The 13,216-nt window shown below is 41.3% G+C and overlaps 1 long non-coding RNA gene across 1 annotated transcript; it reads left to right on the top strand.

Annotated features, from left to right (window-relative positions):
* The first annotated feature begins 1,034 nt into the window (after positions 1-1,034).
* On the top strand, positions 1,035-12,730 carry LOC128313956 (uncharacterized). Its single transcript, XR_008295140.1, has 2 exons — positions 1,035-2,415; positions 6,057-12,730. It is a non-coding gene; the product is annotated as an uncharacterized LOC128313956 (long non-coding RNA).
* The last annotated feature ends 486 nt before the right edge of the window (positions 12,731-13,216 follow it).

The raw sequence follows: 13,216 nt of genomic DNA on the forward strand, positions 1-13,216 counted from the left end.
TTCTCTATTTATGAGTGTTTCTGTTTTGTTCATTTGTTTTGTTTTTTAATGTTTATTTATTTGTTTGCTTGCTTATTTATTTATTTATTTATTTATTTTTGAGAGAGAGAGAGAGAGAGAGAGAGAGACAGAGCATGAGCAGGGGAGGGGCAGAGAGAGAAGGAGACATAGAATCTGAAGCAGTGTCCAGGCTCTGAGCTGTCAGCACAGAGCTCAACACAGGACTCGACCTAGTGAACTGTGAGATCATGACCTGAGCTAAAGTCAGCCATTTAACCAACTGAGCCACCCCGGTGCCTTTGTTTTGTTTTTTAGATTCCACATATGAGTGATGTCATATTATACTTGTCTTTCTCTGACTGACTAATTTCACTTATCATTATACCCTCTAGATGCATCCATGTTGTTGCAAATGGCAAGATTTCATTTTTTTATGGCAGAATAATATTCCATTGCATATCTATATTTATAGCTACACACACACACACACACACGCACGTGCACACACACACACACACACACACACACACCACATCTTTATCCATTCGTCTCTGGATGGATACTTGGGTTGCTTCTATATCTTGGCTATTGTAAATAATGTGGCAATAAACATAAGAGTGCATATATCTTTTTTAATTAGTGTTTTAATTTTCTTTGGGTAAATACTCAGTAGTAGAATTACTGCATCATATGGTAATTCTATAGTAATTTTGGAGAGAACCTCCCTACTGTTTTCTACAGTGGTTGCACCAGCTTCCATTCCCAGCAACACTACACAAGGGTTCTTTTTATCCACATCCACACCAACACTTCTTATTTCTTGTGATTTTTATTTTAGCTATTCTGACAGGTGTGAGGTGATGTGATATCTCATTGTAGTTTTGACTTACATTTCTCTGATGATGAGTGATATTGAGCATCTTTTCATGTGTCTGTTGGCCATCTGTATGTCTTCTTTGGAAAAATGTCTGTTCATGTCTTCTGCCCATTTTTAATGGGATTATTTGTGTGGTTTTGGTGTTGAGTCATATAACTTCTTTATTTTCGATATGGACCCCTTATCCAATATATCATTTGCAAATATCTTCTCCCACTTGGTAGGTTGCCTTTTGTTTTGTTGATGGTTTCCTTTGCTGTGCAAAGGCTTTTTATTTTGATGAAGTCCCAATAGTTTATTCTCACTTTTGTTTCCTTTCCCAAAGGAGGCATATAGAAAAATGTTTCTATGGCTGACGTTAAAGAGTTACTGCTTGTATTTTCTCTAGGAATTTTATGATTTCAGATCCCACATTTAGGTCTTCAATCCATTTTGAGTTTATTTTTGGATATGCTGTAAGCAGGTAGCCCAGTGTCATTCTTTTGCATGCAGCTGTCCAGTTTTCCAGCACCATTTGTTGAAAAGATTTTTTTCCCATTGTATACTCTTGCCTCCTTTGTTGTAGATTAATTGACCATGTAATCCTGGGTTTATTTCTAAGCTGTCTATTCTGTTACATTGATCTATGTGTCTATTTTTGTATATCACATCTTCTTATTCATTCATCTACCGATGAATAGCTGGGTTGCTTCCACATCTTGGCTATTGTAAATAATGCTGCAATAAACAGAGGAGTACATATGTCTCTTTGCATTAGCATTTTTGTTTTCTTCAGGTAAATACTCAGAAGTGGGATTACTGGATTGTATGGTATTCCTACTCTTAATTTTTTGAGGAAACTTCATACTGTTTTCCATAGTGGATGAACCAATTTACATTTCTTTTTTTTAATGTTTATTTATTTATTTTGAGAGAGGGATTGTGAATGAGTAGGAGAAGGGCAGAGAGAGAGAAAGAGAGAGAGGGAGAATGAGAATCTCAAGAAGGCTCCGCCCTATCAGCACAGAGCCCAGTGCAGGGCTCGATCTCACGAACCTTGAGATATCACGACCTGAGCTGAGATCAAGAGTTGGACACTTCACCAACTGAGCCACCCAGGCGCCCCCACAACTTACATTTCTACTGATAGTGCGTGAGGGTCATTATTCCATTGTTATGGATGAAGAAACTGAGATAGAGAGAGGGCAAATAATTTTCCTATAGTCACTCATGGTTAATATATTTTGAAACATCACTAGATATTAATATGCTATTTTTAATTTAAATTCCAGTTATTCAAAGTTACAAAAAGTTATACATGAAATACCTGGTGAATAAATTTTAAATGATCAAATTTGTTATATAGAGAGATACAACAAAAAGGAATGTGTGCCAGGACTGATTTTTATTTGTTTGTTTTCTATTTTTCTTTTGCAAACTAAAGAAGCCCTGAGGACAAAACTCTGGTCACTGCAGAGTAAAAGGGCATTAACATAGCAAGTAAAAGACTTGAAGGTCAATGCTAAGAAGAAATTGGAGTCGGAGAGAGTAAGGAGATGGTAAATGAACTTTTTAAAAATGCCTCCCAAGGGGCACCAGTCTGGCTCAGTCCATAGGGCATGTGACTCTTGATCTTAGGATAGTAAGTTCAATCCCCATGTTGGGTATAGAGCCTACTTAAAATAAAAAAAAACAAAAACACATACATACATACATACATACTTCCCTTCAAATCTCTGGGCCCAGAGAGTTATACTCCATAGTAGTAAAATGATTTGTGGATGGGATCATGAATCTACCAGCAATTTTCTATCTTTAAGCATAAAGATATACACATTTTAACTTTAAATATTCTTGAGACATTGTGGTGAAAATAAAAGGGTGTCAGGAGGATGGAAAACATCATACATTTCATAAATGGGAGAAGGGCAGATTCCAGAAACTCATACCAGGAAGTAGGATGTTGTTCACAGGAAAAAAAAAATCCCAAAATAGTATATTAAATACACTAGTAGTATATTAAATAGTATATTAAATGTTCTGTGGATACTTCATAAAGAAAGTTGTTGACACCTGGAATGAGTTTGAGTTTTCTCGGAATGTTTCATGTCAAATTATATTTTATTTTATGATAAAATTACCAGATACGTAAATTAAGGATAAGTAATAGTTAACCTTATCCTGGTTTTAGCAAGATGTTTACAGAGTCAGTTGATGTCACTATAGAAATGATGAAAAATGTGACAAGATTCTAATATGGTTTGCTGGGTTACATGGGTTAAATCACTCATGTCAATGTGAACTGATTCAGGGCCTTTAAAACTGTCCTGCATGGTGTCGAGGACTTAAGAAAGCATTTTTATTAAATTTCTAGATGACAAATTTGGGAGCAATATGTAATGAGTTAAATAACAGAGTCAAGATTAATAATGATCTTCTTATTTTGGAATCATTACCTCAAACCAACAAGAATATTATTTAATCCTACAATCAAGTCTAGGGCTAGATTGAACAGGTATGAGCTTTTGGATAATGGCTCAAAAGAATATCCTATGAAAAACTATGGGCTGGCAAGGTGGTCTTCATTATTTTTACTATAACTGCTAAAAACAAATGAACAAACAAACAAAAACAAAAACTTAAAGAACTCTTCCCTGGGTGGTTACATCTGTATATAATTCGGTGAGCTATGCCATTCTATGGAAGGATCCTTAAAAAACCAGGGGGATATTCAATGATGATAACACTGTTCAAGGGGCTTCAGTATACATTTTCTCAATTATTCTTGAAATAGTCTTGTATGATAGCTATTACTACTCTCATTTCACAAATGGGGAACTGGGACATAATAAGATTTGCCCCAAATCATACAGCTATAATTAAGTTTTGAACACAGTCTGGCAGACTTCTCCGCCTTTATGCTTAGCCACTATGGATGCTACCTTCCAGAAGAATGACCAAGTCAGTATGATCCTAACTTAAACTGTGCCTTAACACAAGTGGTTAAAGATTCCGGGTCTGCATTTTCAAATATTTTTTTTATTTTGTATGGAAAATGTGATTCTAGAGAGCATAATTAGGACAAAAAGTTTGATCAGTATCTGCTTCACATAAAGAAAGACTTTGTAATCATTAGAATTGTCCAAAATGGAATGAGCTGCTCAAAAGAAAGAAAGAAAGAAAGAAAGAAAGAAAGAAAGAAAGAAAAAAAGAAAGAAAGAAAAAGTGTGTGCGCACACGTGTGCGTGTGTGTGTGCGTATGTGTGTGTGTGTCTGTGCTCTGGGTGCTGGAATATGGCACTGACCAAAGTTTCTGTCCTCAAGAAGTTCTTCTCAGTGTTTCAGATTTTTGCAAAATGTTTTCGAGATAGCTGGTGACTCTCTGGATTCCTGTCCAGAGGTGATGACATTTGAGTCGGGTCTGTACTAGGTGGGAATTTGGACTGGTAAATCTAAGTTTGCAATAAACTCAATGATTCCTATTTGTAAATATTTGGGTGATTTGATATTTAAGATTTTATACAACTGTTAGCTACACATACTTGAAAGAAACAGCTCACATTACCACTATCATTTCTGAGGACAGAAACTTTGGTCACCCCTATATTCCAGCACCCAGAGCACAGACACATACACATACAGCACTCAGAGCACACACACACATGCACACAGGCACACGCGTGTGCACACTTTCTTTTTTTCTTTTTTTGAGCCACTCATTCCATTTTGTCCCCCCTTAGTCACTCATAGCTGTTGCTATTGTTTCAATAATTATTCAAATCAGACTGCATGATATGTCTTCACAGACCTGTCTGCAAACATTCAGAGCAGTTTTATTTGTAAAAGATAAAAACTGGAAATGGCTCAAATGTCCAACAGTAATGAATGGATAAACATAATAACATGGAGTATTACACAGTAATAAAAAAGAATGAAATGTGCATACACACAAAAGCATGATGGTTCTTGAAAGTTGGAAGAAGGTAGACAAAGAAAGAGTCCCTGTTGTGCTATATGCTATTTAATTTATATAAAATTCTAGAATATGTAAACTAATCTCTAGTGACAAGACAGATCAGTGGCTGCCTGTGGATAGGGCTGGAGCGTGGTGGAGGGAGGGGCGGATTACAAAGGAGTGTGTGGAGGCTTTCGGGAGTAATGACATACATTCTCTTGGTCGTGGTGGTGGTTGCACACGTGTCACAACTCACCAGGCTATATACACTTTAAACATAGGCATTTTGTGATATGTCTGTTATACCTCAATAAAGCTGACATGAAAAGAAGAAACTGCATGGAAGGACATACAGGAAACTGGAAGCGGCAATTAGCTCTAAGGTTAGGATTGGGGAAGGGATGAGTTTGTTTTTCCTTTGCGTGCTGTTCAAATTTTATGAAAAAAAAAGCAAAACAAAATGTTTATTTTTATTTTTTTTTAAGATTTTTTATTTTCAAGTAATCTCTATACCCAACATGGGGCTCAAAGCCATGACCCCGAGATCAAGAGTCACATGCTCCACCTACTGAGCCAGCCAGGCACCCCTGAAACAAAACGTGTTAAAGATAAAACTGTTCACACGAACAAAAAATCCAGGCCATTTTGAGCCTAGAAATTAATGGGTTTGGAAAAACTGCTCAAAATTCTTGCGTACGGAACAAAACAGGCTGCTTTAAGAAACTGTGCAGGGGTGACCTCGTTACTGAGAACCTTAAAGGCTGAGCTGTAAGTCCTCTCAAGAGCATTCCTCACGTTCCTCTTTCCTTGGGGTCAAAGTCTTTGGGACTCAGCAGTAATCAGAGAATAACATTCTGCCGCCCTGGGATTAAATGAGAGGTCTTTAGGTTAAGAAATCTGGTTATTGTTCACTGTTAACAACACGTACTTAGTACTTAAAACACGAAAGCCACCAGGATGGGTACTAATCGTCTATGTTGTCGGTTATAAGCCCCACTGTCTCCGCTAACCTGTGCAAAGCATTCTGCCTGAGGACTTTAGATACAGTATCTCCTTTAGTCCTCACAGCCATCTAGGATACGGATATTATTTTTAACCGTCATTTTATGGGTAAGGACATTGAGTCAAACTGAATCTGTTACCCAAGGTAATAGAGTTAATAAGTAGTAGAGCTAGGATTTTAATCTAGGCAGCCTTCCTCCAGAACCAGTGTACTTAACCATGACTTTATACTGCCTCTCTAAGGATACTGAAATGAAAGAGGTAGAGTCCCTGCTCTTGAAGCACCCATGATCTGGTGGAGGAGATTGGCACAGAGACCATTGACTCCAGCATGTGAAAAGCACTATAACGAAGGTGCGTATGAGGTACCACGAAAGGACTAAGGAAGGCTCCCTGCCTTGCCTTGGGGAAAATAGGCAAAGTGGCATTTAAGCTGGACCTTGAGGGATAGGTGGGATCCTCCACGGAGAGAAGGGGGAAAGAGTATGGCAGGTAAAGGGAACTGCAGGCACAAAAGGCAATGGAAAATGAAACCTGAAGGCATATCGGGTTTGGAGAAAAGCAATAGTTTGAAATGAGAAAAGGGTGGTGCAGCAGGAGGTGAGAGTGGAAGCAGCTTTGAGAGGCTTTGCCAGGAGCTGAGGTGCCACAGGAGGTGGGTGAGCAGAGTAACAGGGTCAGGGCTATGGCAACCATTCTGGTTTAACTCACCTCGACAAGTTAATGAGGAGAGCCTGAGACTTTTGCCACAGTTTCAAAAACCCCTGAGCTCAAGCTGGTTCTGCCTAGCTCTGTTTATCGTTGATTTGTTTTTGCTTGGGCTGTTGGTTCTAGAAGGGGCAGGAAGCGGCCCTAGCAAAATACTAGCTATTTTCCTGTGAAATAGAAAGAACACCACATAGGCTCGCTTGTCCATTGTTATTGCTACCCACATGAGAGGTACTCTGTTGGGATGCCTTTAGCTGCAACTGAGAGAAAAATCGAGTTGCATAAGGAATTTATCAGCTCATGATGTTAGAAAGTCCAGAGGCGGCTAGTTTCAGGTGAGGCTCGATCTAGCAGCAAAAACAATGCCTTTCTCTTCTTCCCTGCTCTCTTCTTAAGAAAGCTGACTCCCTTTGGGGTCCCAGGATGACTTAACACAGCTCCCAGGGCTACCTGCTTTCTCATTCACACTCAGCAGGAAAGAGAGCATCTTTCTCTTTGTCTGAGAGTCACCCTGATTACAACAGCTTTGGTCACATGCACCCTTTAAATCAATCATAGTGGCAGTGGATAAAATGCAGTGATTACCTTAGCTTTCAGGGGTCTACTGCTTGACCTCTGAAGTCAGGAAAAGAGTTGTCTTCCCTAGGGCCACACAGACTTCCAAACGTAAATAAAACAGGACTACTGGAAAAGTGAAAAGGGGTCAATGATCAGCCATCTTCGGCAGTCAGGTATTAGAGGTTCAGAGGACTCGCTCAGTTAAAGCCTTGGTTTTCACATAACCTCCTTCATCGTTGTTAGTGCCCCCCCCCAAACTTCATACTCCCGGCAACCTCTATTTAATCCAGTGATTCCTAACACCCTCAGAGATTCTGAGTTCATTGGCCGAGACATCAGTATTGTGTTTTCAGCTCACCAGATGATTCTAGTGGACAGCCAGAGCTGAGAACCACTGCTGTTATCTTTTATTAAGGCCACTTCTCCAGTCTCAGGTTCGGTTTTATGTACAGCTGAAGTGGGGTGAATATAAACAAATAAGAAGAATATAGGCAAACATAATAAAAATTAGTAATAACTAACACTAATTCAGATTTACATGTTCCTTGCACATTGCAAGGTGTTTTACATGCATTATCTCATTGTATCCACTCAACCATCTTATTGAGATAGAGAATAATATCTCTTTTTCACAGGTGAGAAAACTGAGACCCAGAGAACTTAGCTTAGTTGTCCAAGGTCCTGCATCTAGGATGTGGTTAAAATAGGACTTGAACCCAGGTAGATCCGACTCCACAGTTCCATGCACTTAACCTGTTATACATTGTTTGGAGCCATGAGTATGAGAGATCTCATTTATGGTTCATTTCCCAACCGTTTTTAGGCCCTGATACATTTTTTTGTCAGGCCCTGCCAGGTGACATTTGGGTGGGTTTTATTTTTAAGCCACCTTTTAGTGTCTCTTATGCCACCTACCACGTTTTATATACCTTGTATTACACACACACAGATTACACCCAGTGTATATCTGTAGGTATAAAATGGGGTGTGACCTAAATATGTGTTCACAAATTACACACTGTGCATTTGGTGTTTATATCTGTACACACACCTATATTTCATACACATATAAAAGTCGATATTGTGTAAGGGAGAGAACAGGACTAGCACTGTGACTTTAGGCAAATCAACCTAAATTTTTTAATTCCTTTTTCTCATCTCTAAAATGGGAAAATGATGCTTGCTTTTCTTTTCTTAATTTTTTTAATGTTTATTTATTTTTGAGAGAGAGAGTGAGAGAGAGAGAGAGAAAGACACAACGTGAGGGGGGAAGGGTCAGAGAGAGAGGGAGACACAGAATCTGAAGCAGGCTCCAGGCTCTGAGCTGTCAGCACAGAGCCCGTCATCGAACTCACAAACCGTGAGATCATGACCTGAGCCGAAGTCGGACACTTAACTGACGGAGCCACCCAGGTGCCCCAATGCTTGCTTTTTCTAACTGCATGATTATCTGAGGATCAAATGGGATCCCAAATGCAGCAAGGAGTCTTGGGCGTACATATTTTGCTGGCTAATGAGCTGTAAATACATATGATGGGTTGGCATCATCTTTTACAGAGTAATACAGAGTTTCTGTGTCTCCCAGTGATGAGCCGTGAGGTCCCCCTCCCCTTGCTTTCTCATCTACTGACAAACCTTTGGATTCTGTATAATATGCATGGATCAGAGGTCGTGAATTTAATAGAAAGCAGAGGAAAGGACAGAGGAAAGGGAAACAGTGGGAGAGGCATTTTTATGAGTTTTACAATTTACATAGTGCCATGTTGTTTTACTATAAAGGAAGTCACCGTTGGCTCAGATGGAAGGAAATGGGCCTTTTTATACACATTTGAGATGTAAATTGCACTAACATTTTGGAGACCTACTCCTTACATTGGAGATCAGTCTAGCAATCCCATTTTTTTTAAATGTTTATTTATTTTGGAGAGAGAGGGAGAGCGAGTGGGGGAGGGGCAGAGAGAGGGAGACAGAATCCGAAGCAGGCTCCAGGCTCTGAGCTGTCAGCACAGAGTGCGACTCAGGGCTCAGACTCACAGACTGCCAGATCATGACCTGAGCTGAAGTCAGACGTTTAGCCAACTGAGCCACCCAGGCTCCCCATAGCGATCCCATTTTGTGATAAATACAAAATTTAAAAATGTAAGCTCATATTTATACTAAGATTTAGCAGAAAAAGATAGAAAAGATAGATAACGAATAGCAGTGGTTATCCCTGGCGGGTGGCAGTGTCTGGGAGGCGAAGTTTCGCTTTTTACTTTATATTCTTCTGGGTGATTTGAACTTTTGCCTACAGGCATTTTTTGCAAAAAAAGAGAGAGAGAGAGAGAGAGAGAGAGAGAGAGAAATGCAGAGGATAGCTAGATGTGCACACATCAGCGGTGCTCCTGTGTTCTTAATCCTTGGCTCCTCTCTGCAGGCAGGCCCAGCGGTCCCGGGAGGGTGCTGACCCTTGCCTGGCAGGCCCTCCTCGTGCTGGCCCTCCTCGTGCTGTGCTGCTTCGCAGTCCATTACCAGCTGCTTAAGCAGCAGGTTCCTGGTGGCTGGTCAGCTGGAACTGCTTCCTGATGACAAACAGGAAGGACACAGCAGCCTGTGAAGCAGCTTCCCTCATTGGCCTCATTGACAGAAAAAAAAATTTTTTTAAATCTTACAACATTGAGGAGAACTTCATGCTATTAATAACTCCTCAAGCCTCTTCCTGGAGAGGGGAACGAGCCAGCTTTAGGTTGCCCTGGAGGAACCTTTGCACTTGCCTGCATTAACAAGCCTTTACAAGCCTCCAGTCTCAGGTCCTGATGACTTGTCCTCCACACTTGCTTACGGCTTTGGCTACGTAATCTCATGGCGATCCTGACCCCCTCCGTGAAACTGGAGCCTCTTCTACAGCAAAATAAACCTCCCCACCATTCGGGCAGCTTGCCTTCTCTTATGCAGGATGCTGGAAAGAGCTCAGGGAAAAGAGAGATTAAGGAAGGCAAGGAAATAAGGTGAGAGTTCCTGGTAGATGATAGCAAATCCCTGCTCTGACACTTCCTGGCTGTGTGGCCATAGGGAAATTACTTCACCTCTCTGAACCTAAACTTCCTCATCTGTAAGACAGGGAAAATAAACTTGGTGCCTTATAGGGTTGGAGGTGCTGCGACTTATAAAGGGCTTCGTACTGTCCGTTTGGAAAGAGGAAGGGTCAGTCAGTGTGACCTGTATGGGTCTCATTAGCACTCACATCCCACAATGGCAGTGGTTCAGAATTTGGGCTCTGTTATTTATTACACGTGTGACTTTGAGCAAACCTCATTGGGCTTCCGTTTTCTCCCAGGCAAAATGGATATAAGGATTCCCATCTCATATGGAATCTTGTAAAGATGAGCTGGCATCATGCACACAAAACAGTAAGGTGCCTGGACACAGGCATTCAGGAAATGGGGGCGTTTACAGTTTGCTGATGAAAAATTGGCATGTTTCCTGTAAAACATAGGAGTTTTGCAAAACCAGTTCTAAACCCCTGGCTGCCCAGTCCCCAAAGGCTCAGAGAATGAACAGGTTCTGATCCCATATCTACTCCTGAAATCCTGTCCTGTAAGGTGTTCCGTCTTCATCTCCTTTCTCGCTCTTCCAGCTTCTCCTTGTCTCCCTGCCTAGGCCTCTCATTAGTCCAATTAATAAACTGTTGCTGTCACTTCAGTTCAGCCCCAGGACCCGCGTCCCTTGTGGATGCGCCATTATGCTGGGGAAGTGAATTGTGGGGCACCCTCATTTCCAGAGGGGAGTGGAACAAGGACCTGGGGTTGGCAGGAGATGGACCTCCCTGGGCCCCAGTCTCGTAGAACATCAACAGGATAATCAGTGAGAACTTCATTATCCAGAATGAGAGTCTGGCTGTTTGGCACATCACCAGGGTCCCATTTATGGGCTGGAAGGTTCTGGCCTGAGGCCTCTGGCTTTCCACGCACTGGCCTTCAGCTCCCCCTTGAACATGTACACACACACACACACACACACACACACACACACACACACAATGCAGGCACGCACACAATTTCCTTGGGCTTTTAGTAAGCTAAAGAGTTTGTGGGTACATTCCAGTCCTGGAAGGCTGGTGAGCCGAGTGAAGCTGATGCTGGAGGGCCCAGAAACGCACGACTGCTCCTGCTGATTGCTGAGAATAACCAAGCCCTGAGGTTCCCAAGAGCCCATTAAACCATCACAAGTGTCTCATCCCTAGTGAGAGCAGTCCCCCACCTCCCCGGCCTTGGAAAGATAAAGGACCAGACCTGGGGAGTGGCCCAGCTAGCTGAAAACAAGAAGATGGGACTATTGGGTTAGCTCAGAAGCTCCAGCAGCCCGGGGACAGGTTGGTTTGCTAGGTACACAATGGAGTCAGCATTCACAGCCTCCTCCCTGACATCCTATGGTGTGAAACTGGAGTTTATGCTGAGGACAGGGGAGGGTAGGGGGCATGGTTTGATGGGAAGTTATTTCCCCAGCCAGTTATATCATTCATACCTGTTCAGGCATACATTTAGGGGAAACGGGATTCCTATCAAAGTCATTGTGCTGACACCTGGCTCTCACCTGCTGCCCTATCAGCACTTCTATTTGCCACCCAGAATTATGAGCTTCTATGCTGGCCTTAGCCCAAGCTGAATGTGGAGAGGGATACGTTTTCTTTCACTTCTTTGTCTAATTCCCCACAACCACAAAAACACACGTGCTGTGTATAATAGACTTCACGGTAGGTCTCCGAGTGTGGTTCTCAAAATATAGTCTATGGGCCAGCTGCATCATCATCACCTGGGAACTTGTTAGAAATACAGATTCTTCAGCATTACCCCAGGCCTACAGAATTAGAAATTCTGGGAGCCAGCCCAACAATTTGTTTATTAACAAGCCCTTCAAGCGATTCTGATACCTGCTGAAATTTAAGGACCATTACTGTATGTTTGAAGATACCTTTAAAAAAATCACAGTATAGGGAAGGAGACTAAATTCAAGCAGAATTGTAAATAGGACTGTTTACAAGCCCATAGGAATATAAAAAGGGGCTTTCATGGAGTTTTGCTTCCCTCTCTGGAGGCCCACATGAAGAGGTTGATTTCTTCCCCTATAAAAACAATCCTAAGCATGTGCTCACCCACATACCACACACACACACATGCACACACGTGCATGCACACGCACACACATGAGAACCCATTCCCCACCTTTTCTCTACAGAGGCCACAACATTCTTGAATTTGGTGTTTACCATTTACATGCATGCTTTTATTACATATTTACTACATATAATTTTTTGCATATTTTAAACTTTGTGTATTTTGGACATACCAGACATATCTGCTGGCAGTTTGCTTTTTTCATTCGTCATTAAGTTTTGAGATTTATTTTAGGTGCTACTACATCTATTTTTTTGTTGGTGGACTTTTAGATTGATCCAATTTCCTTTTTTTCCCCAAATTTTTATTTGAATTCTAGTTAGTTAAGGGGTGCCTGGGTGGCTCAGTCAACTGAGCATCCGCCTTCAGCTCAGGTCATGATTTCACGGTTTGTGAGAACTGAGCCCCGCATTGGGCTCGCTGCTATTGGTGTGGAGCCTGCTTCAGATCATCTGTCCCCCTCTCTCTTTCCCCCTCCCCACTCTCTCTCTCTCTCTCTCTCTCAAAAATAGACATTAAAAACTAAATTATAGTTAGTTAACATTCAACTTTCAACTATTATAAATAATCCTGCAATTAACACTCAAGTATGTCGATGTATAAGAGTTTCTCTAGGATAGCAATCCCTATCAAAATAACACCAGCATTCTTCACAGAGCTAGGACAAACAATCCTAAAATTTGTATGGAACCAGAAAAGACCCTGAATAGCCAAAGAAATCTTGAAAAAGAAAACTGAAGCCAGAGGCATCACACTCCCGGACTTCAAGACGTAATACAAAGCTGTAATCATCAAGACAGTATGGTACTGGCACAAAAACAGACACTCAGATCAATGGAACAGAATAGAGAACCCAGAAATGGTCCCACAAACGTATGGCCAACTAATCTTTGACAAAGTAGGAAAGAATGTCCAATGGAATAAAGACAGTCTCTTCAGCAAGTGGTGCTGGGAAAACTGGAGAGCAACATGCAGAAGAATGAA

The sequence above is a fragment of the Acinonyx jubatus genome, chromosome C1 (genome assembly GCF_027475565.1).
Source record: "Acinonyx jubatus isolate Ajub_Pintada_27869175 chromosome C1, VMU_Ajub_asm_v1.0, whole genome shotgun sequence".
NCBI lineage: Eukaryota > Metazoa > Chordata > Mammalia > Carnivora > Felidae > Acinonyx > Acinonyx jubatus.